Source organism: Rhinoderma darwinii, unplaced genomic scaffold (assembly GCF_050947455.1).
Source record: "Rhinoderma darwinii isolate aRhiDar2 unplaced genomic scaffold, aRhiDar2.hap1 Scaffold_481, whole genome shotgun sequence".
In the NCBI taxonomy this organism is placed as follows: domain Eukaryota; kingdom Metazoa; phylum Chordata; class Amphibia; order Anura; family Rhinodermatidae; genus Rhinoderma; species Rhinoderma darwinii.
The window spans coordinates 119968-145215 of NW_027464027.1; the positions used below are offsets into that span (position 1 = coordinate 119968).

Consider the following 25248-nt stretch of genomic DNA (forward strand, 5'->3'; position numbering starts at 1 on the left):
AGTTTTTCAAAGAGCGGGACAATTCTCCTCTGTTTCCCTACTCATGTAACTCATTTGCAAGCTTAGGAAGCACCCGACAACCAGCTCGGCAAGCCTTCGATAGCTCAGCTGGTAGAGCGGAGGACTGTAGTAGAAAATCAGCAATCCTTAGGTCGCTGGTTCAATTCCGGCTCGAAGGAACTTTTGTTAGTCTCATAGATGATGTTTCAACCTGTCGACAAATGCTCTCCCGGTGCCCTCGTCTTCTATCTATTTTCAGAGGGGTCTCTTGTTTGTGTTGGGTATTTGAAATGGGCATCCGACCGAAACTCTCAGTTGAGAGCCACAGTAGGACTTTCTGTAACTCTGACATGCAACTGAAACAAAAAGAGGGTACAATCATCCCTGGGTGGGCTTGAACCACCAACCTTTTGGTTATCAGACAAAAAAAAGTTTTCACAACCTTCAAGCTTTGCTTGAACCTCCCAGTTTCTCATGTCATGTGTCATCTTCTTTGAAACAGAGTGGCGCATGGAAAGACATTTAGGCCCACAACCAAAGAGGGCCAAAGGCTCTGGACCATTCTTTCTACATTGCAACTATGTCATCCAAATCACTGGGATTTTTTTCTCTTCTCAAAATTTTTCACACTGTACATGTTGAAATGGTCTTACAACCGGTGCCCTCCTCTTCTGGCCGAAACTTTAAGTTGAGAGGCACCATAGGATTTTCTGTAACATGCAACTGAGACAAAAAGAGGACACTGCCGTCCCTGGGTGGGCTTGAACCACCAACCTTCCGGTTAACAGCCGAACGCGCTAACCAATTGCGCCACAGAGACAACCACGCTCCCCCACTTTGATTAAAGTCGTAAAAAAGCCACAACATGGTAAATGGAGTATGTTTCTTAGAGGACCTTCTGATCAACACAATAAAAAGAAGAGAATGATAAAACATAACAACTGCGTGGAACTACAGCCGCCAACAAATGGACAATTGCAACACAGAGATGGCCTCCACATTAGCGTCTTAACAACAGTCAGCGGGTAATAGGCTACCCCTCTCTTTTGGAGGTATGGCAGCAGAGTGGCGCAGTGGAAGCGTGCTGGGCCCATAACCCAGAGGTCGATGGATCGAAACCATCCTCTGCTAAGTGCTCTCTTTTACTCACGCCCCCTGTTACAATTTGGCCATTATCCCCGGTCGGAATCACATGTTTTTCTCGTAAAAATAGAATAGAGACCCCCGATCCCTGACCATCTCATTTTCACGACCTTCAGACTATGCTTTTTATACACGCAACCTCCCAGTTTCTCATGCCACATGTTTTCGCCTTTGCAACAAAGTGGCACAGGCAAAGGCTTTTGGGCCCACAACCAAATGGGCCATTGGATCTAGACCATCTTTTCTACGTTGCGACTTTCTTATTTAAATCATTCTGATTTCTTTTCTCTTCCCACAATTCTTCACTCTGTACACTAACGACTCACCTATACTTTTACACCACCCGGCACCCTGTAAGCTCCACGCTCCTTCTGCTTTTACGGGAGAAAGACATCCACACTTAAAAAAAAAACATAAAAAAAAAAAAAAAAACCTTAAAGCTACAGGTTGAAAAGTATGTGATGATCACAATTGTGGTGAATCAGGCACCCCAACATGGAAACCAGCATGGACCCCAACATGGACTGCCAGAAGGGGGATTAGCTCAAATGGTAGAGCGCTCGCTTAGCATGCGAGAGGTAACGGGATCGACGCCCGTATTCTCCAAAGTTTTGGTTTGCCGAGTTTTTCAAAGAGCGGGACAATTCTCCTCTGTTTCCCTACTCATGTAACTCATTTGCAAGCTTAGGAAGCACCCGACAACCAGCTCGGCAAGCCTTCGATAGCTCAGCTGGTAGAGCGGAGGACTGTAGTAGAAAATCAGCAATCCTTAGGTCGCTGGTTCAATTCCGGCTCGAAGGAACTTTTGTTAGTCTCATAGATGATGTTTCAACCTGTCGACAAATGCTCTCCCGGTGCCCTCGTCTTCTATCTATTTTCAGAGGGGTCTCTTGTTTGTGTTGGGTATTTGAAATGGGCATCCGACCGAAACTCTCAGTTGAGAGCCACAGTAGGACTTTCTGTAACTCTGACATGCAACTGAAACAAAAAGAGGGTACAATCATCCCTGGGTGGGCTTGAACCACCAACCTTTTGGTTATCAGACAAAAAAAAGTTTTCACAACCTTCAAGCTTTGCTTGAACCTCCCAGTTTCTCATGTCATGTGTCATCTTCTTTGAAACAGAGTGGCGCATGGAAAGACATTTAGGCCCACAACCAAAGAGGGCCAAAGGCTCTGGACCATTCTTTCTACATTGCAACTATGTCATCCAAATCACTGGGATTTTTTTCTCTTCTCAAAATTTTTCACACTGTACATGTTGAAATGGTCTTACAACCGGTGCCCTCCTCTTCTGGCCGAAACTTTAAGTTGAGAGGCACCATAGGATTTTCTGTAACATGCAACTGAGACAAAAAGAGGACACTGCCGTCCCTGGGTGGGCTTGAACCACCAACCTTCCGGTTAACAGCCGAACGCGCTAACCAATTGCGCCACAGAGACAACCACGCTCCCCCACTTTGATTAAAGTCGTAAAAAAGCCACAACATGGTAAATGGAGTATGTTTCTTAGAGGACCTTCTGATCAACACAATAAAAAGAAGAGAATGATAAAACATAACAACTGCGTGGAACTACAGCCGCCAACAAATGGACAATTGCAACACAGAGATGGCCTCCACATTAGCGTCTTAACAACAGTCAGCGGGTAATAGGCTACCCCTCTCTTTTGGAGGTATGGCAGCAGAGTGGCGCAGCGGAAGCGTGCTGGGCCCATAACCCAGAGGTCGATGGATCGAAACCATCCTCTGCTAAGTGCTCTCTTTTACTCACGCCCCCTGTTACAATTTGGCCATTATCCCCGGTCGGAATCACATGTTTTTCTCGTAAAAATAGAATAGAGACCCCCGATCCCTGACCATCTCATTTTCACGACCTTCAGACTATGCTTTTTATACACGCAACCTCCCAGTTTCTCATGCCACATGTTTTCGCCTTTGCAACAAAGTGGCACAGGCAAAGGCTTTTGGGCCCACAACCAAATGGGCCATTGGATCTAGACCATCTTTTCTACGTTGCGACTTTCTTATTTAAATCATTCTGATTTCTTTTCTCTTCCCACAATTCTTCACTCTGTACACTAACGACTCACCTATACTTTTACACCACCCGGCACCCTGTAAGCTCCACGCTCCTTCTGCTTTTACGGGAGAAAGACATCCACACTTAAAAAAAAAACATAAAAAAAAAAAAAAAAACCTTAAAGCTACAGGTTGAAAAGTATGTGATGATCACAATTGTGGTGAATCAGGCACCCCAACATGGAAACCAGCATGGACCCCAACATGGACTGCCAGAAGGGGGATTAGCTCAAATGGTAGAGCGCTCGCTTAGCATGCGAGAGGTAACGGGATCGACGCCCGTATTCTCCAAAGTTTTGGTTTGCCGAGTTTTTCAAAGAGCGGGACAATTCTCCTCTGTTTCCCTACTCATGTAACTCATTTGCAAGCTTAGGAAGCACCCGACAACCAGCTCGGCAAGCCTTCGATAGCTCAGCTGGTAGAGCGGAGGACTGTAGTAGAAAATCAGCAATCCTTAGGTCGCTGGTTCAATTCCGGCTCGAAGGAACTTTTGTTAGTCTCATAGATGATGTTTCAACCTGTCGACAAATGCTCTCCCGGTGCCCTCGTCTTCTATCTATTTTCAGAGGGGTCTCTTGTTTGTGTTGGGTATTTGAAATGGGCATCCGACCGAAACTCTCAGTTGAGAGCCACAGTAGGACTTTCTGTAACTCTGACATGCAACTGAAACAAAAAGAGGGTACAATCATCCCTGGGTGGGCTTGAACCACCAACCTTTTGGTTATCAGACAAAAAAAAGTTTTCACAACCTTCAAGCTTTGCTTGAACCTCCCAGTTTCTCATGTCATGTGTCATCTTCTTTGAAACAGAGTGGCGCATGGAAAGACATTTAGGCCCACAACCAAAGAGGGCCAAAGGCTCTGGACCATTCTTTCTACATTGCAACTATGTCATCCAAATCACTGGGATTTTTTTCTCTTCTCAAAATTTTTCACACTGTACATGTTGAAATGGTCTTACAACCGGTGCCCTCCTCTTCTGGCCGAAACTTTAAGTTGAGAGGCACCATAGGATTTTCTGTAACATGCAACTGAGACAAAAAGAGGACACTGCCGTCCCTGGGTGGGCTTGAACCACCAACCTTCCGGTTAACAGCCGAACGCGCTAACCAATTGCGCCACAGAGACAACCACGCTCCCCCACTTTGATTAAAGTCGTAAAAAAGCCACAACATGGTAAATGGAGTATGTTTCTTAGAGGACCTTCTGATCAACACAATAAAAAGAAGAGAATGATAAAACATAACAACTGCGTGGAACTACAGCCGCCAACAAATGGACAATTGCAACACAGAGATGGCCTCCACATTAGCGTCTTAACAACAGTCAGCGGGTAATAGGCTACCCCTCTCTTTTGGAGGTATGGCAGCAGAGTGGCGCAGCGGAAGCGTGCTGGGCCCATAACCCAGAGGTCGATGGATCGAAACCATCCTCTGCTAAGTGCTCTCTTTTACTCACGCCCGTATTCTCCAAAGTTTTGGTTTGCCGAGTTTTTCAAAGAGCGGGACAATTCTCCTCTGTTTCCCTACTCATGTAACTCATTTGCAAGCTTAGGAAGCACCCGACAACCAGCTCGGCAAGCCTTCGATAGCTCAGCTGGTAGAGCGGAGGACTGTAGTAGAAAATCAGCAATCCTTAGGTCGCTGGTTCAATTCCGGCTCGAAGGAACTTTTGTTAGTCTCATAGATGATGTTTCAACCTGTCGACAAATGCTCTCCCGGTGCCCTCGTCTTCTATCTATTTTCAGAGGGGTCTCTTGTTTGTGTTGGGTATTTGAAATGGGCATCCGACCGAAACTCTCAGTTGAGAGCCACAGTAGGACTTTCTGTAACTCTGACATGCAACTGAAACAAAAAGAGGGTACAATCATCCCTGGGTGGGCTTGAACCACCAACCTTTTGGTTATCAGACAAAAAAAAGTTTTCACAACCTTCAAGCTTTGCTTGAACCTCCCAGTTTCTCATGTCATGTGTCATCTTCTTTGAAACAGAGTGGCGCATGGAAAGACATTTAGGCCCACAACCAAAGAGGGCCAAAGGCTCTGGACCATTCTTTCTACATTGCAACTATGTCATCCAAATCACTGGGATTTTTTTCTCTTCTCAAAATTTTTCACACTGTACATGTTGAAATGGTCTTACAACCGGTGCCCTCCTCTTCTGGCCGAAACTTTAAGTTGAGAGGCACCATAGGATTTTCTGTAACATGCAACTGAGACAAAAAGAGGACACTGCCGTCCCTGGGTGGGCTTGAACCACCAACCTTCCGGTTAACAGCCGAACGCGCTAACCAATTGCGCCACAGAGACAACCACGCTCCCCCACTTTGATTAAAGTCGTAAAAAAGCCACAACATGGTAAATGGAGTATGTTTCTTAGAGGACCTTCTGATCAACACAATAAAAAGAAGAGAATGATAAAACATAACAACTGCGTGGAACTACAGCCGCCAACAAATGGACAATTGCAACACAGAGATGGCCTCCACATTAGCGTCTTAACAACAGTCAGCGGGTAATAGGCTACCCCTCTCTTTTGGAGGTATGGCAGCAGAGTGGCGCAGCGGAAGCGTGCTGGGCCCATAACCCAGAGGTCGATGGATCGAAACCATCCTCTGCTAAGTGCTCTCTTTTACTCACGCCCCCTGTTACAATTTGGCCATTATCCCCGGTCGGAATCACATGTTTTTCTCGTAAAAATAGAATAGAGACCCCCGATCCCTGACCATCTCATTTTCACGACCTTCAGACTATGCTTTTTATACACGCAACCTCCCAGTTTCTCATGCCACATGTTTTCGCCTTTGCAACAAAGTGGCACAGGCAAAGGCTTTTGGGCCCACAACCAAATGGGCCATTGGATCTAGACCATCTTTTCTACGTTGCGACTTTCTTATTTAAATCATTCTGATTTCTTTTCTCTTCCCACAATTCTTCACTCTGTACACTAACGACTCACCTATACTTTTACACCACCCGGCACCCTGTAAGCTCCACGCTCCTTCTGCTTTTACGGGAGAAAGACATCCACACTTAAAAAAAAAACATAAAAAAAAAAAAAAAAACCTTAAAGCTACAGGTTGAAAAGTATGTGATGATCACAATTGTGGTGAATCAGGCACCCCAACATGGAAACCAGCATGGACCCCAACATGGACTGCCAGAAGGGGGATTAGCTCAAATGGTAGAGCGCTCGCTTAGCATGCGAGAGGTAACGGGATCGACGCCCGTATTCTCCAAAGTTTTGGTTTGCCGAGTTTTTCAAAGAGCGGGACAATTCTCCTCTGTTTCCCTACTCATGTAACTCATTTGCAAGCTTAGGAAGCACCCGACAACCAGCTCGGCAAGCCTTCGATAGCTCAGCTGGTAGAGCGGAGGACTGTAGTAGAAAATCAGCAATCCTTAGGTCGCTGGTTCAATTCCGGCTCGAAGGAACTTTTGTTAGTCTCATAGATGATGTTTCAACCTGTCGACAAATGCTCTCCCGGTGCCCTCGTCTTCTATCTATTTTCAGAGGGGTCTCTTGTTTGTGTTGGGTATTTGAAATGGGCATCCGACCGAAACTCTCAGTTGAGAGCCACAGTAGGACTTTCTGTAACTCTGACATGCAACTGAAACAAAAAGAGGGTACAATCATCCCTGGGTGGGCTTGAACCACCAACCTTTTGGTTATCAGACAAAAAAAAGTTTTCACAACCTTCAAGCTTTGCTTGAACCTCCCAGTTTCTCATGTCATGTGTCATCTTCTTTGAAACAGAGTGGCGCATGGAAAGACATTTAGGCCCACAACCAAAGAGGGCCAAAGGCTCTGGACCATTCTTTCTACATTGCAACTATGTCATCCAAATCACTGGGATTTTTTTCTCTTCTCAAAATTTTTCACACTGTACATGTTGAAATGGTCTTACAACCGGTGCCCTCCTCTTCTGGCCGAAACTTTAAGTTGAGAGGCACCATAGGATTTTCTGTAACATGCAACTGAGACAAAAAGAGGACACTGCCGTCCCTGGGTGGGCTTGAACCACCAACCTTCCGGTTAACAGCCGAACGCGCTAACCAATTGCGCCACAGAGACAACCACGCTCCCCCACTTTGATTAAAGTCGTAAAAAAGCCACAACATGGTAAATGGAGTATGTTTCTTAGAGGACCTTCTGATCAACACAATAAAAAGAAGAGAATGATAAAACATAACAACTGCGTGGAACTACAGCCGCCAACAAATGGACAATTGCAACACAGAGATGGCCTCCACATTAGCGTCTTAACAACAGTCAGCGGGTAATAGGCTACCCCTCTCTTTTGGAGGTATGGCAGCAGAGTGGCGCAGCGGAAGCGTGCTGGGCCCATAACCCAGAGGTCGATGGATCGAAACCATCCTCTGCTAAGTGCTCTCTTTTACTCACGCCCCCTGTTACAATTTGGCCATTATCCCCGGTCGGAATCACATGTTTTTCTCGTAAAAATAGAATAGAGACCCCCGATCCCTGACCATCTCATTTTCACGACCTTCAGACTATGCTTTTTATACACGCAACCTCCCAGTTTCTCATGCCACATGTTTTCGCCTTTGCAACAAAGTGGCACAGGCAAAGGCTTTTGGGCCCACAACCAAATGGGCCATTGGATCTAGACCATCTTTTCTACGTTGCGACTTTCTTATTTAAATCATTCTGATTTCTTTTCTCTTCCCACAATTCTTCACTCTGTACACTAACGACTCACCTATACTTTTACACCACCCGGCACCCTGTAAGCTCCACGCTCCTTCTGCTTTTACGGGAGAAAGACATCCACACTTAAAAAAAAAACATAAAAAAAAAAAAAAAAAGCTTAAAGCTACAGGTTGAAAAGTATGTGATGATCACAATTGTGGTGAATCAGGCACCCCAACATGGAAACCAGCATGGACCCCAACATGGACTGCCAGAAGGGGGATTAGCTCAAATGGTAGAGCGCTCGCTTAGCATGCGAGAGGTAACGGGATCGACGCCCGTATTCTCCAAAGTTTTGGTTTGCCGAGTTTTTCAAAGAGCGGGACAATTCTCCTCTGTTTCCCTACTCATGTAACTCATTTGCAAGCTTAGGAAGCACCCGACAACCAGCTCGGCAAGCCTTCGATAGCTCAGCTGGTAGAGCGGAGGACTGTAGTAGAAAATCAGCAATCCTTAGGTCGCTGGTTCAATTCCGGCTCGAAGGAACTTTTGTTAGTCTCATAGATGATGTTTCAACCTGTCGACAAATGCTCTCCCGGTGCCCTCGTCTTCTATCTATTTTCAGAGGGGTCTCTTGTTTGTGTTGGGTATTTGAAATGGGCATCCGACCGAAACTCTCAGTTGAGAGCCACAGTAGGACTTTCTGTAACTCTGACATGCAACTGAAACAAAAAGAGGGTACAATCATCCCTGGGTGGGCTTGAACCACCAACCTTTTGGTTATCAGACAAAAAAAAGTTTTCACAACCTTCAAGCTTTGCTTGAACCTCCCAGTTTCTCATGTCATGTGTCATCTTCTTTGAAACAGAGTGGCGCATGGAAAGACATTTAGGCCCACAACCAAAGAGGGCCAAAGGCTCTGGACCATTCTTTCTACATTGCAACTATGTCATCCAAATCACTGGGATTTTTTTCTCTTCTCAAAATTTTTCACACTGTACATGTTGAAATGGTCTTACAACCGGTGCCCTCCTCTTCTGGCCGAAACTTTAAGTTGAGAGGCACCATAGGATTTTCTGTAACATGCAACTGAGACAAAAAGAGGACACTGCCGTCCCTGGGTGGGCTTGAACCACCAACCTTCCGGTTAACAGCCGAACGCGCTAACCAATTGCGCCACAGAGACAACCACGCTCCCCCACTTTGATTAAAGTCGTAAAAAAGCCACAACATGGTAAATGGAGTATGTTTCTTAGAGGACCTTCTGATCAACACAATAAAAAGAAGAGAATGATAAAACATAACAACTGCGTGGAACTACAGCCGCCAACAAATGGACAATTGCAACACAGAGATGGCCTCCACATTAGCGTCTTAACAACAGTCAGCGGGTAATAGGCTACCCCTCTCTTTTGGAGGTATGGCAGCAGAGTGGCGCAGCGGAAGCGTGCTGGGCCCATAACCCAGAGGTCGATGGATCGAAACCATCCTCTGCTAAGTGCTCTCTTTTACTCACGCCCCCTGTTACAATTTGGCCATTATCCCCGGTCGGAATCACATGTTTTTCTCGTAAAAATAGAATAGAGACCCCCGATCCCTGACCATCTCATTTTCACGACCTTCAGACTATGCTTTTTATACACGCAACCTCCCAGTTTCTCATGCCACATGTTTTCGCCTTTGCAACAAAGTGGCACAGGCAAAGGCTTTTGGGCCCACAACCAAATGGGCCATTGGATCTAGACCATCTTTTCTACGTTGCGACTTTCTTATTTAAATCATTCTGATTTCTTTTCTCTTCCCACAATTCTTCACTCTGTACACTAACGACTCACCTATACTTTTACACCACCCGGCACCCTGTAAGCTCCACGCTCCTTCTGCTTTTACGGGAGAAAGACATCCACACTTAAAAAAAAAACATAAAAAAAAAAAAAAAAACCTTAAAGCTACAGGTTGAAAAGTATGTGATGATCACAATTGTGGTGAATCAGGCACCCCAACATGGAAACCAGCATGGACCCCAACATGGACTGCCAGAAGGGGGATTAGCTCAAATGGTAGAGCGCTCGCTTAGCATGCGAGAGGTAACGGGATCGACGCCCGTATTCTCCAAAGTTTTGGTTTGCCGAGTTTTTCAAAGAGCGGGACAATTCTCCTCTGTTTCCCTACTCATGTAACTCATTTGCAAGCTTAGGAAGCACCCGACAACCAGCTCGGCAAGCCTTCGATAGCTCAGCTGGTAGAGCGGAGGACTGTAGTAGAAAATCAGCAATCCTTAGGTCGCTGGTTCAATTCCGGCTCGAAGGAACTTTTGTTAGTCTCATAGATGATGTTTCAACCTGTCGACAAATGCTCTCCCGGTGCCCTCGTCTTCTATCTATTTTCAGAGGGGTCTCTTGTTTGTGTTGGGTATTTGAAATGGGCATCCGACCGAAACTCTCAGTTGAGAGCCACAGTAGGACTTTCTGTAACTCTGACATGCAACTGAAACAAAAAGAGGGTACAATCATCCCTGGGTGGGCTTGAACCACCAACCTTTTGGTTATCAGACAAAAAAAAGTTTTCACAACCTTCAAGCTTTGCTTGAACCTCCCAGTTTCTCATGTCATGTGTCATCTTCTTTGAAACAGAGTGGCGCATGGAAAGACATTTAGGCCCACAACCAAAGAGGGCCAAAGGCTCTGGACCATTCTTTCTACATTGCAACTATGTCATCCAAATCACTGGGATTTTTTTCTCTTCTCAAAATTTTTCACACTGTACATGTTGAAATGGTCTTACAACCGGTGCCCTCCTCTTCTGGCCGAAACTTTAAGTTGAGAGGCACCATAGGATTTTCTGTAACATGCAACTGAGACAAAAAGAGGACACTGCCGTCCCTGGGTGGGCTTGAACCACCAACCTTCCGGTTAACAGCCGAACGCGCTAACCAATTGCGCCACAGAGACAACCACGCTCCCCCACTTTGATTAAAGTCGTAAAAAAGCCACAACATGGTAAATGGAGTATGTTTCTTAGAGGACCTTCTGATCAACACAATAAAAAGAAGAGAATGATAAAACATAACAACTGCGTGGAACTACAGCCGCCAACAAATGGACAATTGCAACACAGAGATGGCCTCCACATTAGCGTCTTAACAACAGTCAGCGGGTAATAGGCTACCCCTCTCTTTTGGAGGTATGGCAGCAGAGTGGCGCAGCGGAAGCGTGCTGGGCCCATAACCCAGAGGTCGATGGATCGAAACCATCCTCTGCTAAGTGCTCTCTTTTACTCACGCCCCCTGTTACAATTTGGCCATTATCCCCGGTCGGAATCACATGTTTTTCTCGTAAAAATAGAATAGAGACCCCCGATCCCTGACCATCTCATTTTCACGACCTTCAGACTATGCTTTTTATACACGCAACCTCCCAGTTTCTCATGCCACATGTTTTCGCCTTTGCAACAAAGTGGCACAGGCAAAGGCTTTTGGGCCCACAACCAAATGGGCCATTGGATCTAGACCATCTTTTCTACGTTGCGACTTTCTTATTTAAATCATTCTGATTTCTTTTCTCTTCCCACAATTCTTCACTCTGTACACTAACGACTCACCTATACTTTTACACCACCCGGCACCCTGTAAGCTCCACGCTCCTTCTGCTTTTACGGGAGAAAGACATCCACACTTAAAAAAAAAAAAAAAAAAAAGCTTAAAGCTACAGGTTGAAAAGTATGTGATGATCACAATTGTGGTGAATCAGGCACCCCAACATGGAAACCAGCATGGACCCCAACATGGACTGCCAGAAGGGGGATTAGCTCAAATGGTAGAGCGCTCGCTTAGCATGCGAGAGGTAACGGGATCGACGCCCGTATTCTCCAAAGTTTTGGTTTGCCGAGTTTTTCAAAGAGCGGGACAATTCTCCTCTGTTTCCCTACTCATGTAACTCATTTGCAAGCTTAGGAAGCACCCGACAACCAGCTCGGCAAGCCTTCGATAGCTCAGCTGGTAGAGCGGAGGACTGTAGTAGAAAATCAGCAATCCTTAGGTCGCTGGTTCAATTCCGGCTCGAAGGAACTTTTGTTAGTCTCATAGATGATGTTTCAACCTGTCGACAAATGCTCTCCCGGTGCCCTCGTCTTCTATCTATTTTCAGAGGGGTCTCTTGTTTGTGTTGGGTATTTGAAATGGGCATCCGACCGAAACTCTCAGTTGAGAGCCACAGTAGGACTTTCTGTAACTCTGACATGCAACTGAAACAAAAAGAGGGTACAATCATCCCTGGGTGGGCTTGAACCACCAACCTTTTGGTTATCAGACAAAAAAAAGTTTTCACAACCTTCAAGCTTTGCTTGAACCTCCCAGTTTCTCATGTCATGTGTCATCTTCTTTGAAACAGAGTGGCGCATGGAAAGACATTTAGGCCCACAACCAAAGAGGGCCAAAGGCTCTGGACCATTCTTTCTACATTGCAACTATGTCATCCAAATCACTGGGATTTTTTTCTCTTCTCAAAATTTTTCACACTGTACATGTTGAAATGGTCTTACAACCGGTGCCCTCCTCTTCTGGCCGAAACTTTAAGTTGAGAGGCACCATAGGATTTTCTGTAACATGCAACTGAGACAAAAAGAGGACACTGCCGTCCCTGGGTGGGCTTGAACCACCAACCTTCCGGTTAACAGCCGAACGCGCTAACCAATTGCGCCACAGAGACAACCACGCTCCCCCACTTTGATTAAAGTCGTAAAAAAGCCACAACATGGTAAATGGAGTATGTTTCTTAGAGGACCTTCTGATCAACACAATAAAAAGAAGAGAATGATAAAACATAACAACTGCGTGGAACTACAGCCGCCAACAAATGGACAATTGCAACACAGAGATGGCCTCCACATTAGCGTCTTAACAACAGTCAGCGGGTAATAGGCTACCCCTCTCTTTTGGAGGTATGGCAGCAGAGTGGCGCAGCGGAAGCGTGCTGGACCCATAACCCAGAGGTCGATGGATCGAAACCATCCTCTGCTAAGTGCTCTCTTTTACTCACGCCCCCTGTTACAATTTGGCCATTATCCCCGGTCGGAATCACATGTTTTTCTCGTAAAAATAGAATAGAGACCCCCGATCCCTGACCATCTCATTTTCACGACCTTCAGACTATGCTTTTTATACACGCAACCTCCCAGTTTCTCATGCCACATGTTTTCGCCTTTGCAACAAAGTGGCACAGGCAAAGGCTTTTGGGCCCACAACCAAATGGGCCATTGGATCTAGACCATCTTTTCTACGTTGTGACTTTCTTATTTAAATCATTCTGATTTCTTTTCTCTTCCCACAATTCTTCACTCTGTACACTAACGACTCACCTATACTTTTACACCACCCGGCACCCTGTAAGCTCCACGCTCCTTCTGCTTTTACGGGAGAAAGACATCCACACTTAAAAAAAAAACATAAAAAAAAAAAAAAAAACCTTAAAGCTACAGGTTGAAAAGTATGTGATGATCACAATTGTGGTGAATCAGGCACCCCAACATGGAAACCAGCATGGACCCCAACATGGACTGCCAGAAGGGGGATTAGCTCAAATGGTAGAGCGCTCGCTTAGCATGCGAGAGGTAACGGGATCGACGCCCGTATTCTCCAAAGTTTTGGTTTGCCGAGTTTTTCAAAGAGCGGGACAATTCTCCTCTGTTTCCCTACTCATGTAACTCATTTGCAAGCTTAGGAAGCACCCGACAACCAGCTCGGCAAGCCTTCGATAGCTCAGCTGGTAGAGCGGAGGACTGTAGTAGAAAATCAGCAATCCTTAGGTCGCTGGTTCAATTCCGGCTCGAAGGAACTTTTGTTAGTCTCATAGATGATGTTTCAACCTGTCGACAAATGCTCTCCCGGTGCCCTCGTCTTCTATCTATTTTCAGAGGGGTCTCTTGTTTGTGTTGGGTATTTGAAATGGGCATCCGACCGAAACTCTCAGTTGAGAGCCACAGTAGGACTTTCTGTAACTCTGACATGCAACTGAAACAAAAAGAGGGTACAATCATCCCTGGGTGGGCTTGAACCACCAACCTTTTGGTTATCAGACAAAAAAAAGTTTTCACAACCTTCAAGCTTTGCTTGAACCTCCCAGTTTCTCATGTCATGTGTCATCTTCTTTGAAACAGAGTGGCGCATGGAAAGACATTTAGGCCCACAACCAAAGAGGGCCAAAGGCTCTGGACCATTCTTTCTACATTGCAACTATGTCATCCAAATCACTGGGATTTTTTTCTCTTCTCAAAATTTTTCACACTGTACATGTTGAAATGGTCTTACAACCGGTGCCCTCCTCTTCTGGCCGAAACTTTAAGTTGAGAGGCACCATAGGATTTTCTGTAACATGCAACTGAGACAAAAAGAGGACACTGCCGTCCCTGGGTGGGCTTGAACCACCAACCTTCCGGTTAACAGCCGAACGCGCTAACCAATTGCGCCACAGAGACAACCACGCTCCCCCACTTTGATTAAAGTCGTAAAAAAGCCACAACATGGTAAATGGAGTATGTTTCTTAGAGGACCTTCTGATCAACACAATAAAAAGAAGAGAATGATAAAACATAACAACTGCGTGGAACTACAGCCGCCAACAAATGGACAATTGCAACACAGAGATGGCCTCCACATTAGCGTCTTAACAACAGTCAGCGGGTAATAGGCTACCCCTCTCTTTTGGAGGTATGGCAGCAGAGTGGCGCAGCGGAAGCGTGCTGGGCCCATAACCCAGAGGTCGATGGATCGAAACCATCCTCTGCTAAGTGCTCTCTTTTACTCACGCCCCCTGTTACAATTTGGCCATTATCCCCGGTCGGAATCACATGTTTTTCTCGTAAAAATAGAATAGAGACCCCCGATCCCTGACCATCTCATTTTCACGACCTTCAGACTATGCTTTTTATACACGCAACCTCCCAGTTTCTCATGCCACATGTTTTCGCCTTTGCAACAAAGTGGCACAGGCAAAGGCTTTTGGGCCCACAACCAAATGGGCCATTGGATCTAGACCATCTTTTCTACGTTGCGACTTTCTTATTTAAATCATTCTGATTTCTTTTCTCTTCCCACAATTCTTCACTCTGTACACTAACGACTCACCTATACTTTTACACCACCCGGCACCCTGTAAGCTCCACGCTCCTTCTGCTTTTACGGGAGAAAGACATCCACACTTAAAAAAAAAACATAAAAAAAAAAAAAAAAACCTTAAAGCTACAGGTTGAAAAGTATGTGATGATCACAATTGTGGTGAATCAGGCACCCCAACATGGAAACCAGCATGGACCCCAACATGGACTGCCAGAAGGGGGATTAGCTCAAATGGTAGAGCGCTCGCTTAGCATGCGAGAGGTAACGGGATCGACGCCCGTATTCTCCAAAGTTTTGGTTTGCCGAGTTTTTCAAAGAGCGGGACAATTCTCCTCTGTTTCCCTACTCATGTAACTCATTTGCAAGCTTAGGAAGCACCCGACAACCAGCTCGGCAAGCCTTCGATAGCTCAGCTGGTAGAGCGGAGGACTGTAGTAGAAAATCAGCAATCCTTAGGTCGCTGGTTCAATTCCGGCTCGAAGGAACTTTTGTTAGTCTCATAGATGATGTTTCAACCTGTCGACAAATGCTCTCCCGGTGCCCTCGTCTTCTATCTATTTTCAGAGGGGTCTCTTGTTTGTGTTGGGTATTTGAAATGGGCATCCGACCGAAACTCTCAGTTGAGAGCCACAGTAGGACTTTCTGTAACTCTGACATGCAACTGAAACAAAAAGAGGGTACAATCATCCCTGGGTGGGCTTGAACCACCAACCTTTTGGTTATCAGACAAAAAAAAGTTTTCACAACCTTCAAGCTTTGCTTGAACCTCCCAGTTTCTCATGTCATGTGTCATCTTCTTTGAAACAGAGTGGCGCATGGAAAGACATTTAGGCCCACAACCAAAGAGGGCCAAAGGCTCTGGACCATTCTTTCTACATTGCAACTATGTCATCCAAATCACTGGGATTTTTTTCTCTTCTCAAAATTTTTCACACTGTACATGTTGAAATGGTCTTACAACCGGTGCCCTCCTCTTCTGGCCGAAACTTTAAGTTGAGAGGCACCATAGGATTTTCTGTAACATGCAACTGAGACAAAAAGAGGACACTGCCGTCCCTGGGTGGGCTTGAACCACCAACCTTCCGGTTAACAGCCGAACGCGCTAACCAATTGCGCCACAGAGACAACCACGCTCCCCCACTTTGATTAAAGTCGTAAAAAAGCCACAACATGGTAAATGGAGTATGTTTCTTAGAGGACCTTCTGATCAACACAATAAAAAGAAGAGAATGATAAAACATAACAACTGCGTGGAACTACAGCCGCCAACAAATGGACAATTGCAACACAGAGATGGCCTCCACATTAGCGTCTTAACAACAGTCAGCGGGTAATAGGCTACCCCTCTCTTTTGGAGGTATGGCAGCAGAGTGGCGCAACAGAAGCGTGCTGGGCCCATAACCCAGAGGTCGATGGATCGAAACCATCCTCTGCTAAGTGCTCTCTTTTACTCACGCCCCCTGTTACAATTTGGCCATTATCCCCGGTCGGAATCACATGTTTTTCTCGTAAAAATAGAATAGAGACCCCCGATCCCTGACCATCTCATTTTCACGACCTTCAGACTATGCTTTTTATACACGCAACCTCCCAGTTTCTCATGCCACATGTTTTCGCCTTTGCAACAAAGTGGCACAGGCAAAGGCTTTTGGGCCCACAACCAAATGGGCCATTGGATCTAGACCATCTTTTCTACGTTGCGACTTTCTTATTTAAATCATTCTGATTTCTTTTCTCTTCCCACAATTCTTCACTCTGTACACTAACGACTCACCTATACTTTTACACCACCCGGCACCCTGTAAGCTCCACGCTCCTTCTGCTTTTACGGGAGAAAGACATCCACACTTAAAAAAAAAACATAAAAAAAAAAAAAAAAACCTTAAAGCTACAGGTTGAAAAGTATGTGATGATCACAATTGTGGTGAATCAGGCACCCCAACATGGAAACCAGCATGGACCCCAACATGGACTGCCAGAAGGGGGATTAGCTCAAATGGTAGAGCGCTCGCTTAGCATGCGAGAGGTAACGGGATCGACGCCCGTATTCTCCAAAGTTTTGGTTTGCCGAGTTTTTCAAAGAGCGGGACAATTCTCCTCTGTTTCCCTACTCATGTAACTCATTTGCAAGCTTAGGAAGCACCCGACAACCAGCTCGGCAAGCCTTCGATAGCTCAGCTGGTAGAGCGGAGGACTGTAGTAGAAAATCAGCAATCCTTAGGTCGCTGGTTCAATTCCGGCTCGAAGGAACTTTTGTTAGTCTCATAGATGATGTTTCAACCTGTCGACAAATGCTCTCCCGGTGCCCTCGTCTTCTATCTATTTTCAGAGGGGTCTCTTGTTTGTGTTGGGTATTTGAAATGGGCATCCGACCGAAACTCTCAGTTGAGAGCCACAGTAGGACTTTCTGTAACTCTGACATGCAACTGAAACAAAAAGAGGGTACAATCATCCCTGGGTGGGCTTGAACCACCAACCTTTTGGTTATCAGACAAAAAAAAGTTTTCACAACCTTCAAGCTTTGCTTGAACCTCCCAGTTTCTCATGTCATGTGTCATCTTCTTTGAAACAGAGTGGCGCATGGAAAGACATTTAGGCCCACAACCAAAGAGGGCCAAAGGCTCTGGACCATTCTTTCTACATTGCAACTATGTCATCCAAATCACTGGGATTTTTTTCTCTTCTCAAAATTTTTCACACTGTACATGTTGAAATGGTCTTACAACCGGTGCCCTCCTCTTCTGGCCGAAACTTTAAGTTGAGAGGCACCATAGGATTTTCTGTAACATGCAACTGAGACAAAAAGAGGACACTGCCGTCCCTGGGTGGGCTTGAACCACCAACCTTCCGGTTAACAGCCGAACGCGCTAACCAATTGCGCCACAGAGACAACCACGCTCCCCCACTTTGATTAAAGTCGTAAAAAAGCCACAACATGGTAAATGGAGTATGTTTCTTAGAGGACCTTCTGATCAACACAATAAAAAGAAGAGAATGATAAAACATAACAACTGCGTGGAACTACAGCCGCCAACAAATGGACAATTGCAACACAGAGATGGCCTCCACATTAGCGTCTTAACAACAGTCAGCGGGTAATAGGCTACCCCTCTCTTTTGGAGGTATGGCAGCAGAGTGGCGCAGCGGAAGCGTGCTGGGCCCATAACCCAGAGGTCGATGGATCGAAACCATCCTCTGCTAAGTGCTCTCTTTTACTCACGCCCCCTGTTACAATTTGGCCATTATCCCCGGTCGGAATCACATGTTTTTCTCGTAAAAATAGAATAGAGACCCCCGATCCCTGACCATCTCATTTTCACGACCTTCAGACTATGCTTTTTATACACGCAACCTCCCAGTTTCTCATGCCACATGTTTTCGCCTTTGCAACAAAGTGGCACAGGCAAAGGCTTTTGGGCCCACAACCAAATGGGCCATTGGATCTAGACCATCTTTTCTACGTTGCGACTTTCTTATTTAAATCATTCTGATTTCATTTCTCTTCCCACAATTCTTCACTCTGTACACTAACGACTCACCTATACTTTTACACCACCCGGCACCCTGTAAGCTCCACGCTCCTTCTGCTTTTACGGGAGAAAGACATCCACACTTAAAAAAAAAAAAAAAAAAAAGCTTAAAGCTACAGGTTGAAAAGTATGTGATGATCACAATTGTGGTGAATCAGGCACCCCAACATGGAAACCAGCATGGACCCCAACATGGACTGCCAGAAGGGGGATTAGCTCAAATGGTAGAGCGCTCGCTTAGCATGCGAGAGGTAACGGGATCGACGCCCGTATTCTCCAAAGTTTTGGTTTGCCGAGTTTTTCAAAGAGCGGGACAATTCTCCTCTGTTTCCCTACTCATGTAACTCATTTGCAAGCTTAGGAAGCACCCGACAACCAGCTCGGCAAGCCTTCGATAGCTCAGCTGGTAGAGCGGAGGACTGTAGTAGAAAATCAGCAATCCTTAGGTCGCTGGTTCAATTCCGGCTCGAAGGAACTTTTGTTAGTCTCATAGATGATGTTTCAACCTGTCGACAAATGCTCTCCCGGTGCCCTCGTCTTCTATCTATTTTCAGAGGGGTCTCTTGTTTGTGTTGGGTATTTGAAATGGGCATCCGACCGAAACTCTCAGTTGAGAGCCACAGTAGGACTTTCTGTAACTCTGACATGCAACTGAAACAAAAAGAGGGTACAATCATCCCTGGGTGGGCTTGAACCACCAACCTTTTGGTTATCAGACAAAAAAAAGTTTTCACAACCTTCAAGCTTTGCTTGAACCTCCCAGTTTCTCATGTCATGTGTCATCTTCTTTGAAACAGAGTGGCGCATGGAAAGACATTTAGGCCCACAACCAAAGAGGGCCAAAGGCTCTGGACCATTCTTTCTACATTGCAACTATGTCATCCAAATCACTGGGATTTTTTTCTCTTCTCAAAATTTTTCACACTGTACATGTTGAAATGGTCTTACAACCGGTGCCCTCCTCTTCTGGCCGAAACTTTAAGTTGAGAGGCACCATAGGATTTTCTGTAACATGCAACTGAGACAAAAAGAGGACACTGCCGTCCCTGGGTGGGCTTGAACCACCAACCTTCCGGTTAACAGCCGAACGCGCTAACCAATTGCGCCACAGAGACAACCACGCTCCCTCACTTTGATTAAAGTCGTAAAAAAGCCACAACATGGTAAATGGAGTATGTTTCTTAGAGGACCTTCTGATCAACACAATAAAAAGAAGAGAATGATAAAACATAACAACTGCGTGGAACTACAGCCGCCAACAAATGGACAATTGCAACACAGAGATGGCCTCCACATTAGCGTCTTAACAACAGTCAGCGGGTAATAGGCTACCCCTCTCTTTTGGAGGTATGGCAGCAGAGTGGCGCAGCGGAAGCGTGCTGGGCCCATAACCCAGAGGTCGATGGATCGAAACCATCCTCTGCTAAGTGCTCTCTTTTACTCACGCCCCCTGTTACAATTTGGCCATTATCCCCGGTCGGAATCACATGTTTTTCTCGTAAAAATAGAATAGAGACCCCCGATCCCTGACCATCTCATTTTCACGACCTTCAGACTATGCTTTTTATACACGCAACCTCCCAGTTTCTCATGCCACATGTTTTCGCCTTTGCAACAAAGTGGCACAGGCAAAGGCTTTTGGGCCCACAACCAAATGGGCCATTGGATCTAGACCATCTTTTCTACGTTGCGACTTTCTTATTTAAATCATTCTGATTTCTTTTCTCTTCCCACAATTCTTCACTCTGTACACTAACGACTCACCTATACTTTTACACCACCCGGCACCCTGTAAGCTCCACGCTCCTTCTGCTTTTACGGGAGAAAGACATCCACACTTTAAAAAAAAACATAAAAAAAAAAAAAAAAACCTTAAAGCTACAGGTTGAAAAGTATGTGATGATCACAATTGTGGTGAATCAGGCACCCCAACATGGAAACCAGCATGGACCCCAACATGGACTGCCAGAAGGGGGATTAGCTCAAATGGTAGAGCGCTCGCTTAGCATGCGAGAGGTAACGGGATCGACGCCCGTATTCTCCAAAGTTTTGGTTTGCCGAGTTTTTCAAAGAGCGGGACAATTCTCCTCTGTTTCCCTACTCATGTAACTCATTTGCAAGCTTAGGAAGCACCCGACAACCAGCTCGGCAAGCCTTCGATAGCTCAGCTGGTAGAGCGGAGGACTGTAGTAGAAAATCAGCAATCCTTAGGTCGCTGGTTCAATTCCGGCTCGAAGGAACTTTTGTTAGTCTCATAGATGATGTTTCAACCTGTCGACAAATGCTCTCCCGGTGCCCTCGTCTTCTATCTATTTTCAGAGGGGTCTCTTGTTTGTGTTGGGTATTTGAAATGGGCATCCGACCGAAACTCTCAGTTGAGAGCCACAGTAGGACTTTCTGTAACTCTGACATGCAACTGAAACAAAAAGAGGGTACAATCATCCCTGGGTGGGCTTGAACCACCAACCTTTTGGTTATCAGACAAAAAAAAGTTTTCACAACCTTCAAGCTTTGCTTGAACCTCCCAGTTTCTCATGTCATGTGTCATCTTCTTTGAAACAGAGTGGCGCATGGAAAGACATTTAGGCCCACAACCAAAGAGGGCCAAAGGCTCTGGACCATTCTTTCTACATTGCAACTATGTCATCCAAATCACTGGGATTTTTTTCTCTTCTCAAAATTTTTCACACTGTACATGTTGAAATGGTCTTACAACCGGTGCCCTCCTCTTCTGGCCGAAACTTTAAGTTGAGAGGCACCATAGGATTTTCTGTAACATGCAACTGAGACAAAAAGAGGACACTGCCGTCCCTGGGTGGGCTTGAACCACCAACCTTCCGGTTAACAGCCGAACGCGCTAACCAATTGCGCCACAGAGACAACCACGCTCCCCCACTTTGATTAAAGTCGTAAAAAAGCCACAACATGGTAAATGGAGTATGTTTCTTAGAGGACCTTCTGATCAACACAATAAAAAGAAGAGAATGATAAAACATAACAACTGCGTGGAACTACAGCCGCCAACAAATGGACAATTGCAACACAGAGATGGCCTCCACATTAGCGTCTTAACAACAGTCAGCGGGTAATAGGCTACCCCTCTCTTTTGGAGGTATGGCAGCAGAGTGGCGCAGCGGAAGCGTGCTGGGCCCATAACCCAGAGGTCGATGGATCGAAACCATCCTCTGCTAAGTGCTCTCTTTTACTCACGCCCCCTGTTACAATTTGGCCATTATCCCCGGTCGGAATCACATGTTTTTCTCGTAAAAATAGAATAGAGACCCCCGATCCCTGACCATCTCATTTTCACGACCTTCAGACTATGCTTTTTATACACGCAACCTCCCAGTTTCTCATGCCACATGTTTTCGCCTTTGCAACAAAGTGGCACAGGCAAAGGCTTTTGGGCCCACAACCAAATGGGCCATTGGATCTAGACCATCTTTTCTACGTTGCGACTTTCTTATTTAAATCATTCTGATTTCTTTTCTCTTCCCACAATTCTTCACTCTGTACACTAACGACTCACCTATACTTTTACACCACCCGGCACCCTGTAAGCTCCACGCTCCTTCTGCTTTTACGGGAGAAAGACATCCACACTTAAAAAAAAAAAAAAAAAAAAAAAAAAAAGCTTAAAGCTACAGGTTGAAAAGTATGTGATGATCACAATTGTGGTGAATCAGGCACCCCAACATGGAAACCAGCATGGACCCCAACATGGACTGCCAGAAGGGGGATTAGCTCAAATGGTAGAGCGCTCGCTTAGCATGCGAGAGGTAACGGGATCGACGCCCGTATTCTCCAAAGTTTTGGTTTGCCGAGTTTTTCAAAGAGCGGGACAATTCTCCTCTGTTTCCCTACTCATGTAACTCATTTGCAAGCTTAGGAAGCACCCGACAACCAGCTCGGCAAGCCTTCGATAGCTCAGCTGGTAGAGCGGAGGACTGTAGTAGAAAATCAGCAATCCTTAGGTCGCTGGTTCAATTCCGGCTCGAAGGAACTTTTGTTAGTCTCATAGATGATGTTTCAACCTGTCGACAAATGCTCTCCCGGTGCCCTCGTCTTCTATCTATTTTCAGAGGGGTCTCTTGTTTGTGTTGGGTATTTGAAATGGGCATCCGACCGAAACTCTCAGTTGAGAGCCACAGTAGGACTTTCTGTAACTCTGACATGCAACTGAAACAAAAAGAGGGTACAATCATCCCTGGGTGGGCTTGAACCACCAACCTTTTGGTTATCAGACAAAAAAAAGTTTTCACAACCTTCAAGCTTTGCTTGAACCTCCCAGTTTCTCATGTCATGTGTCATCTTCTTTGAAACAGAGTGGCGCATGGAAAGACATTTAGGCCCACAACCAAAGAGGGCCAAAGGCTCTGGACCATTCTTTCTACATTGCAACTATGTCATCCAAATCACTGGGATTTTTTTCTCTTCTCAAAATTTTTCACACTGTACATGTTGAAATGGTCTTACAACCGGTGCCCTCCTCTTCTGGCCGAAACTTTAAGTTGAGAGGCACCATAGGATTTTCTGTAACATGCAACTGAGACAAAAAGAGGACACTGCCGTCCCTGGGTGGGCTTGAACCACCAACCTTCCGGTTAACAGCCGAACGCGCTAACCAATTGCGCCACAGAGACAACCACGCTCCCCCACTTTGATTAAAGTCGTAAAAAAGCCACAACATGGTAAATGGAGTATGTTTCTTAGAGGACCTTCTGATCAACACAATAAAAAGAAGAGAATGATAAAACATAACAACTGCGTGGAACTACAGCCGCCAACAAATGGACAATTGCAACACAGAGATGGCCTCCACATTAGCGTCTTAACAACAGTCAGCGGGTAATAGGCTACCCCTCTCTTTTGGAGGTATGGCAGCAGAGTGGCGCAGCGGAAGCGTGCTGGGCCCATAACCCAGAGGTCGATGGATCGAAACCATCCTCTGCTAAGTGCTCTCTTTTACTCACGCCCCCTGTTACAATTTGGCCATTATCCCCGGTCGGAATCACATGTTTTTCTCGTAAAAATAGAATAGAGACCCCCGATCCCTGACCATCTCATTTTCACGACCTTCAGACTATGCTTTTTATACACGCAACCTCCCAGTTTCTCATGCCACATGTTTTCGCCTTTGCAACAAAGTGGCACAGGCAAAGGCTTTTGGGCCCACAACCAAATGGGCCATTGGATCTAGACCATCTTTTCTACGTTGCGACTTTCTTATTTAAATCATTCTGATTTCTTTTCTCTTCCCACAATTCTTCACTCTGTACACTAACGACTCACCTATACTTTTACACCACCCGGCACCCTGTAAGCTCCACGCTCCTTCTGCTTTTACGGGAGAAAGACATCCACACTTAAAAAAAAAAAAAAAAAAAAGCTTAAAGCTACAGGTTGAAAAGTATGTGATGATCACAATTGTGGTGAATCAGGCACCCCAACATGGAAACCAGCATGGACCCCAACATGGACTGCCAGAAGGGGGATTAGCTCAAATGGTAGAGCGCTCGCTTAGCATGCGAGAGGTAACGGGATCGACGCCCGTATTCTCCAAAGTTTTGGTTTGCCGAGTTTTTCAAAGAGCGGGACAATTCTCCTCTGTTTCCCTACTCATGTAACTCATTTGCAAGCTTAGGAAGCACCCGACAACCAGCTCGGCAAGCCTTCGATAGCTCAGCTGGTAGAGCGGAGGACTGTAGTAGAAAATCAGCAATCCTTAGGTCGCTGGTTCAATTCCGGCTCGAAGGAACTTTTGTTAGTCTCATAGATGATGTTTCAACCTGTCGACAAATGCTCTCCCGGTGCCCTCGTCTTCTATCTATTTTCAGAGGGGTCTCTTGTTTGTGTTGGGTATTTGAAATGGGCATCCGACCGAAACTCTCAGTTGAGAGCCACAGTAGGACTTTCTGTAACTCTGACATGCAACTGAAACAAAAAGAGGGTACAATCATCCCTGGGTGGGCTTGAACCACCAACCTTTTGGTTATCAGACAAAAAAAAGTTTTCACAACCTTCAAGCTTTGCTTGAACCTCCCAGTTTCTCATGTCATGTGTCATCTTCTTTGAAACAGAGTGGCGCATGGAAAGACATTTAGGCCCACAACCAAAGAGGGCCAAAGGCTCTGGACCATTCTTTCTACATTGCAACTATGTCATCCAAATCACTGGGATTTTTTTCTCTTCTCAAAATTTTTCACACTGTACATGTTGAAATGGTCTTACAACCGGTGCCCTCCTCTTCTGGCCGAAACTTTAAGTTGAGAGGCACCATAGGATTTTCTGTAACATGCAACTGAGACAAAAAGAGGACACTGCCGTCCCTGGGTGGGCTTGAACCACCAACCTTCCGGTTAACAGCCGAACGCGCTAACCAATTGCGCCACAGAGACAACCACGCTCCCCCACTTTGATTAAAGTCGTAAAAAAGCCACAACATGGTAAATGGAGTATGTTTCTTAGAGGACCTTCTGATCAACACAATAAAAAGAAGAGAATGATAAAACATAACAACTGCGTGGAACTACAGCCGCCAACAAATGGACAATTGCAACACAGAGATGGCCTCCACATTAGCGTCTTAACAACAGTCAGCGGGTAATAGGCTACCCCTCTCTTTTGGAGGTATGGCAGCAGAGTGGCGCAGCGGAAGCGTGCTGGGCCCATAACCCAGAGGTCGATGGATCGAAACCATCCTCTGCTAAGTGCTCTCTTTTACTCACGCCCC

The 25248-nt window shown here is 45.7% G+C and overlaps 30 non-coding genes across 30 annotated transcripts; 15 read left to right on the forward strand and 15 right to left on the reverse strand.

The window, feature by feature from the left end:
- The first annotated feature begins 93 nt into the window (after window positions 1-93).
- TRNAY-GUA (transfer RNA tyrosine (anticodon GUA)) lies at window positions 94-179 on the forward strand. Its single transcript is given in 2 exon segments — window positions 94-130; window positions 144-179. It is a non-coding gene; the product is annotated as a tRNA-Tyr (tRNA).
- A 567-nt stretch (window positions 180-746) lies between these two features.
- TRNAN-GUU (transfer RNA asparagine (anticodon GUU)) lies at window positions 747-820 on the reverse strand. The gene has a single exon. It is a non-coding gene; the product is annotated as a tRNA-Asn (tRNA).
- A 1038-nt stretch (window positions 821-1858) lies between these two features.
- TRNAY-GUA (transfer RNA tyrosine (anticodon GUA)) lies at window positions 1859-1944 on the forward strand. Its single transcript is given in 2 exon segments — window positions 1859-1895; window positions 1909-1944. It is a non-coding gene; the product is annotated as a tRNA-Tyr (tRNA).
- A 567-nt stretch (window positions 1945-2511) lies between these two features.
- TRNAN-GUU (transfer RNA asparagine (anticodon GUU)) lies at window positions 2512-2585 on the reverse strand. Its single transcript has one exon. It is a non-coding gene; the product is annotated as a tRNA-Asn (tRNA).
- A 1038-nt stretch (window positions 2586-3623) lies between these two features.
- On the forward strand, window positions 3624-3709 carry TRNAY-GUA (transfer RNA tyrosine (anticodon GUA)). Its single transcript is given in 2 exon segments — window positions 3624-3660; window positions 3674-3709. It is a non-coding gene; the product is annotated as a tRNA-Tyr (tRNA).
- Window positions 3710-4276: 567 nt separating this feature from the next.
- On the reverse strand, window positions 4277-4350 carry TRNAN-GUU (transfer RNA asparagine (anticodon GUU)). The gene has a single exon. It is a non-coding gene; the product is annotated as a tRNA-Asn (tRNA).
- Window positions 4351-4803: 453 nt separating this feature from the next.
- Window positions 4804-4889, forward strand: TRNAY-GUA (transfer RNA tyrosine (anticodon GUA)). Its single transcript is given in 2 exon segments — window positions 4804-4840; window positions 4854-4889. It is a non-coding gene; the product is annotated as a tRNA-Tyr (tRNA).
- A 567-nt stretch (window positions 4890-5456) lies between these two features.
- Window positions 5457-5530, reverse strand: TRNAN-GUU (transfer RNA asparagine (anticodon GUU)). Its single transcript has one exon. It is a non-coding gene; the product is annotated as a tRNA-Asn (tRNA).
- A 1038-nt stretch (window positions 5531-6568) lies between these two features.
- On the forward strand, window positions 6569-6654 carry TRNAY-GUA (transfer RNA tyrosine (anticodon GUA)). The gene is given in 2 exon segments: window positions 6569-6605; window positions 6619-6654. It is a non-coding gene; the product is annotated as a tRNA-Tyr (tRNA).
- Window positions 6655-7221: 567 nt separating this feature from the next.
- On the reverse strand, window positions 7222-7295 carry TRNAN-GUU (transfer RNA asparagine (anticodon GUU)). The gene has a single exon. It is a non-coding gene; the product is annotated as a tRNA-Asn (tRNA).
- A 1038-nt stretch (window positions 7296-8333) lies between these two features.
- On the forward strand, window positions 8334-8419 carry TRNAY-GUA (transfer RNA tyrosine (anticodon GUA)). The gene is given in 2 exon segments: window positions 8334-8370; window positions 8384-8419. It is a non-coding gene; the product is annotated as a tRNA-Tyr (tRNA).
- Window positions 8420-8986: 567 nt separating this feature from the next.
- On the reverse strand, window positions 8987-9060 carry TRNAN-GUU (transfer RNA asparagine (anticodon GUU)). Its single transcript has one exon. It is a non-coding gene; the product is annotated as a tRNA-Asn (tRNA).
- A 1038-nt stretch (window positions 9061-10098) lies between these two features.
- Window positions 10099-10184, forward strand: TRNAY-GUA (transfer RNA tyrosine (anticodon GUA)). The gene is given in 2 exon segments: window positions 10099-10135; window positions 10149-10184. It is a non-coding gene; the product is annotated as a tRNA-Tyr (tRNA).
- Window positions 10185-10751: 567 nt separating this feature from the next.
- Window positions 10752-10825, reverse strand: TRNAN-GUU (transfer RNA asparagine (anticodon GUU)). The gene has a single exon. It is a non-coding gene; the product is annotated as a tRNA-Asn (tRNA).
- A 1028-nt stretch (window positions 10826-11853) lies between these two features.
- TRNAY-GUA (transfer RNA tyrosine (anticodon GUA)) lies at window positions 11854-11939 on the forward strand. The gene is given in 2 exon segments: window positions 11854-11890; window positions 11904-11939. It is a non-coding gene; the product is annotated as a tRNA-Tyr (tRNA).
- A 567-nt stretch (window positions 11940-12506) lies between these two features.
- On the reverse strand, window positions 12507-12580 carry TRNAN-GUU (transfer RNA asparagine (anticodon GUU)). Its single transcript has one exon. It is a non-coding gene; the product is annotated as a tRNA-Asn (tRNA).
- A 1038-nt stretch (window positions 12581-13618) lies between these two features.
- Window positions 13619-13704, forward strand: TRNAY-GUA (transfer RNA tyrosine (anticodon GUA)). Its single transcript is given in 2 exon segments — window positions 13619-13655; window positions 13669-13704. It is a non-coding gene; the product is annotated as a tRNA-Tyr (tRNA).
- A 567-nt stretch (window positions 13705-14271) lies between these two features.
- On the reverse strand, window positions 14272-14345 carry TRNAN-GUU (transfer RNA asparagine (anticodon GUU)). The gene has a single exon. It is a non-coding gene; the product is annotated as a tRNA-Asn (tRNA).
- A 1038-nt stretch (window positions 14346-15383) lies between these two features.
- On the forward strand, window positions 15384-15469 carry TRNAY-GUA (transfer RNA tyrosine (anticodon GUA)). The gene is given in 2 exon segments: window positions 15384-15420; window positions 15434-15469. It is a non-coding gene; the product is annotated as a tRNA-Tyr (tRNA).
- Window positions 15470-16036: 567 nt separating this feature from the next.
- Window positions 16037-16110, reverse strand: TRNAN-GUU (transfer RNA asparagine (anticodon GUU)). Its single transcript has one exon. It is a non-coding gene; the product is annotated as a tRNA-Asn (tRNA).
- A 1038-nt stretch (window positions 16111-17148) lies between these two features.
- On the forward strand, window positions 17149-17234 carry TRNAY-GUA (transfer RNA tyrosine (anticodon GUA)). The gene is given in 2 exon segments: window positions 17149-17185; window positions 17199-17234. It is a non-coding gene; the product is annotated as a tRNA-Tyr (tRNA).
- A 567-nt stretch (window positions 17235-17801) lies between these two features.
- Window positions 17802-17875, reverse strand: TRNAN-GUU (transfer RNA asparagine (anticodon GUU)). The gene has a single exon. It is a non-coding gene; the product is annotated as a tRNA-Asn (tRNA).
- A 1028-nt stretch (window positions 17876-18903) lies between these two features.
- Window positions 18904-18989, forward strand: TRNAY-GUA (transfer RNA tyrosine (anticodon GUA)). Its single transcript is given in 2 exon segments — window positions 18904-18940; window positions 18954-18989. It is a non-coding gene; the product is annotated as a tRNA-Tyr (tRNA).
- Window positions 18990-19556: 567 nt separating this feature from the next.
- On the reverse strand, window positions 19557-19630 carry TRNAN-GUU (transfer RNA asparagine (anticodon GUU)). Its single transcript has one exon. It is a non-coding gene; the product is annotated as a tRNA-Asn (tRNA).
- Window positions 19631-20668: 1038 nt separating this feature from the next.
- TRNAY-GUA (transfer RNA tyrosine (anticodon GUA)) lies at window positions 20669-20754 on the forward strand. The gene is given in 2 exon segments: window positions 20669-20705; window positions 20719-20754. It is a non-coding gene; the product is annotated as a tRNA-Tyr (tRNA).
- Window positions 20755-21321: 567 nt separating this feature from the next.
- Window positions 21322-21395, reverse strand: TRNAN-GUU (transfer RNA asparagine (anticodon GUU)). The gene has a single exon. It is a non-coding gene; the product is annotated as a tRNA-Asn (tRNA).
- A 1036-nt stretch (window positions 21396-22431) lies between these two features.
- Window positions 22432-22517, forward strand: TRNAY-GUA (transfer RNA tyrosine (anticodon GUA)). The gene is given in 2 exon segments: window positions 22432-22468; window positions 22482-22517. It is a non-coding gene; the product is annotated as a tRNA-Tyr (tRNA).
- A 567-nt stretch (window positions 22518-23084) lies between these two features.
- Window positions 23085-23158, reverse strand: TRNAN-GUU (transfer RNA asparagine (anticodon GUU)). The gene has a single exon. It is a non-coding gene; the product is annotated as a tRNA-Asn (tRNA).
- A 1028-nt stretch (window positions 23159-24186) lies between these two features.
- Window positions 24187-24272, forward strand: TRNAY-GUA (transfer RNA tyrosine (anticodon GUA)). Its single transcript is given in 2 exon segments — window positions 24187-24223; window positions 24237-24272. It is a non-coding gene; the product is annotated as a tRNA-Tyr (tRNA).
- A 567-nt stretch (window positions 24273-24839) lies between these two features.
- TRNAN-GUU (transfer RNA asparagine (anticodon GUU)) lies at window positions 24840-24913 on the reverse strand. The gene has a single exon. It is a non-coding gene; the product is annotated as a tRNA-Asn (tRNA).
- Window positions 24914-25248: the final 335 nt, after the last annotated feature.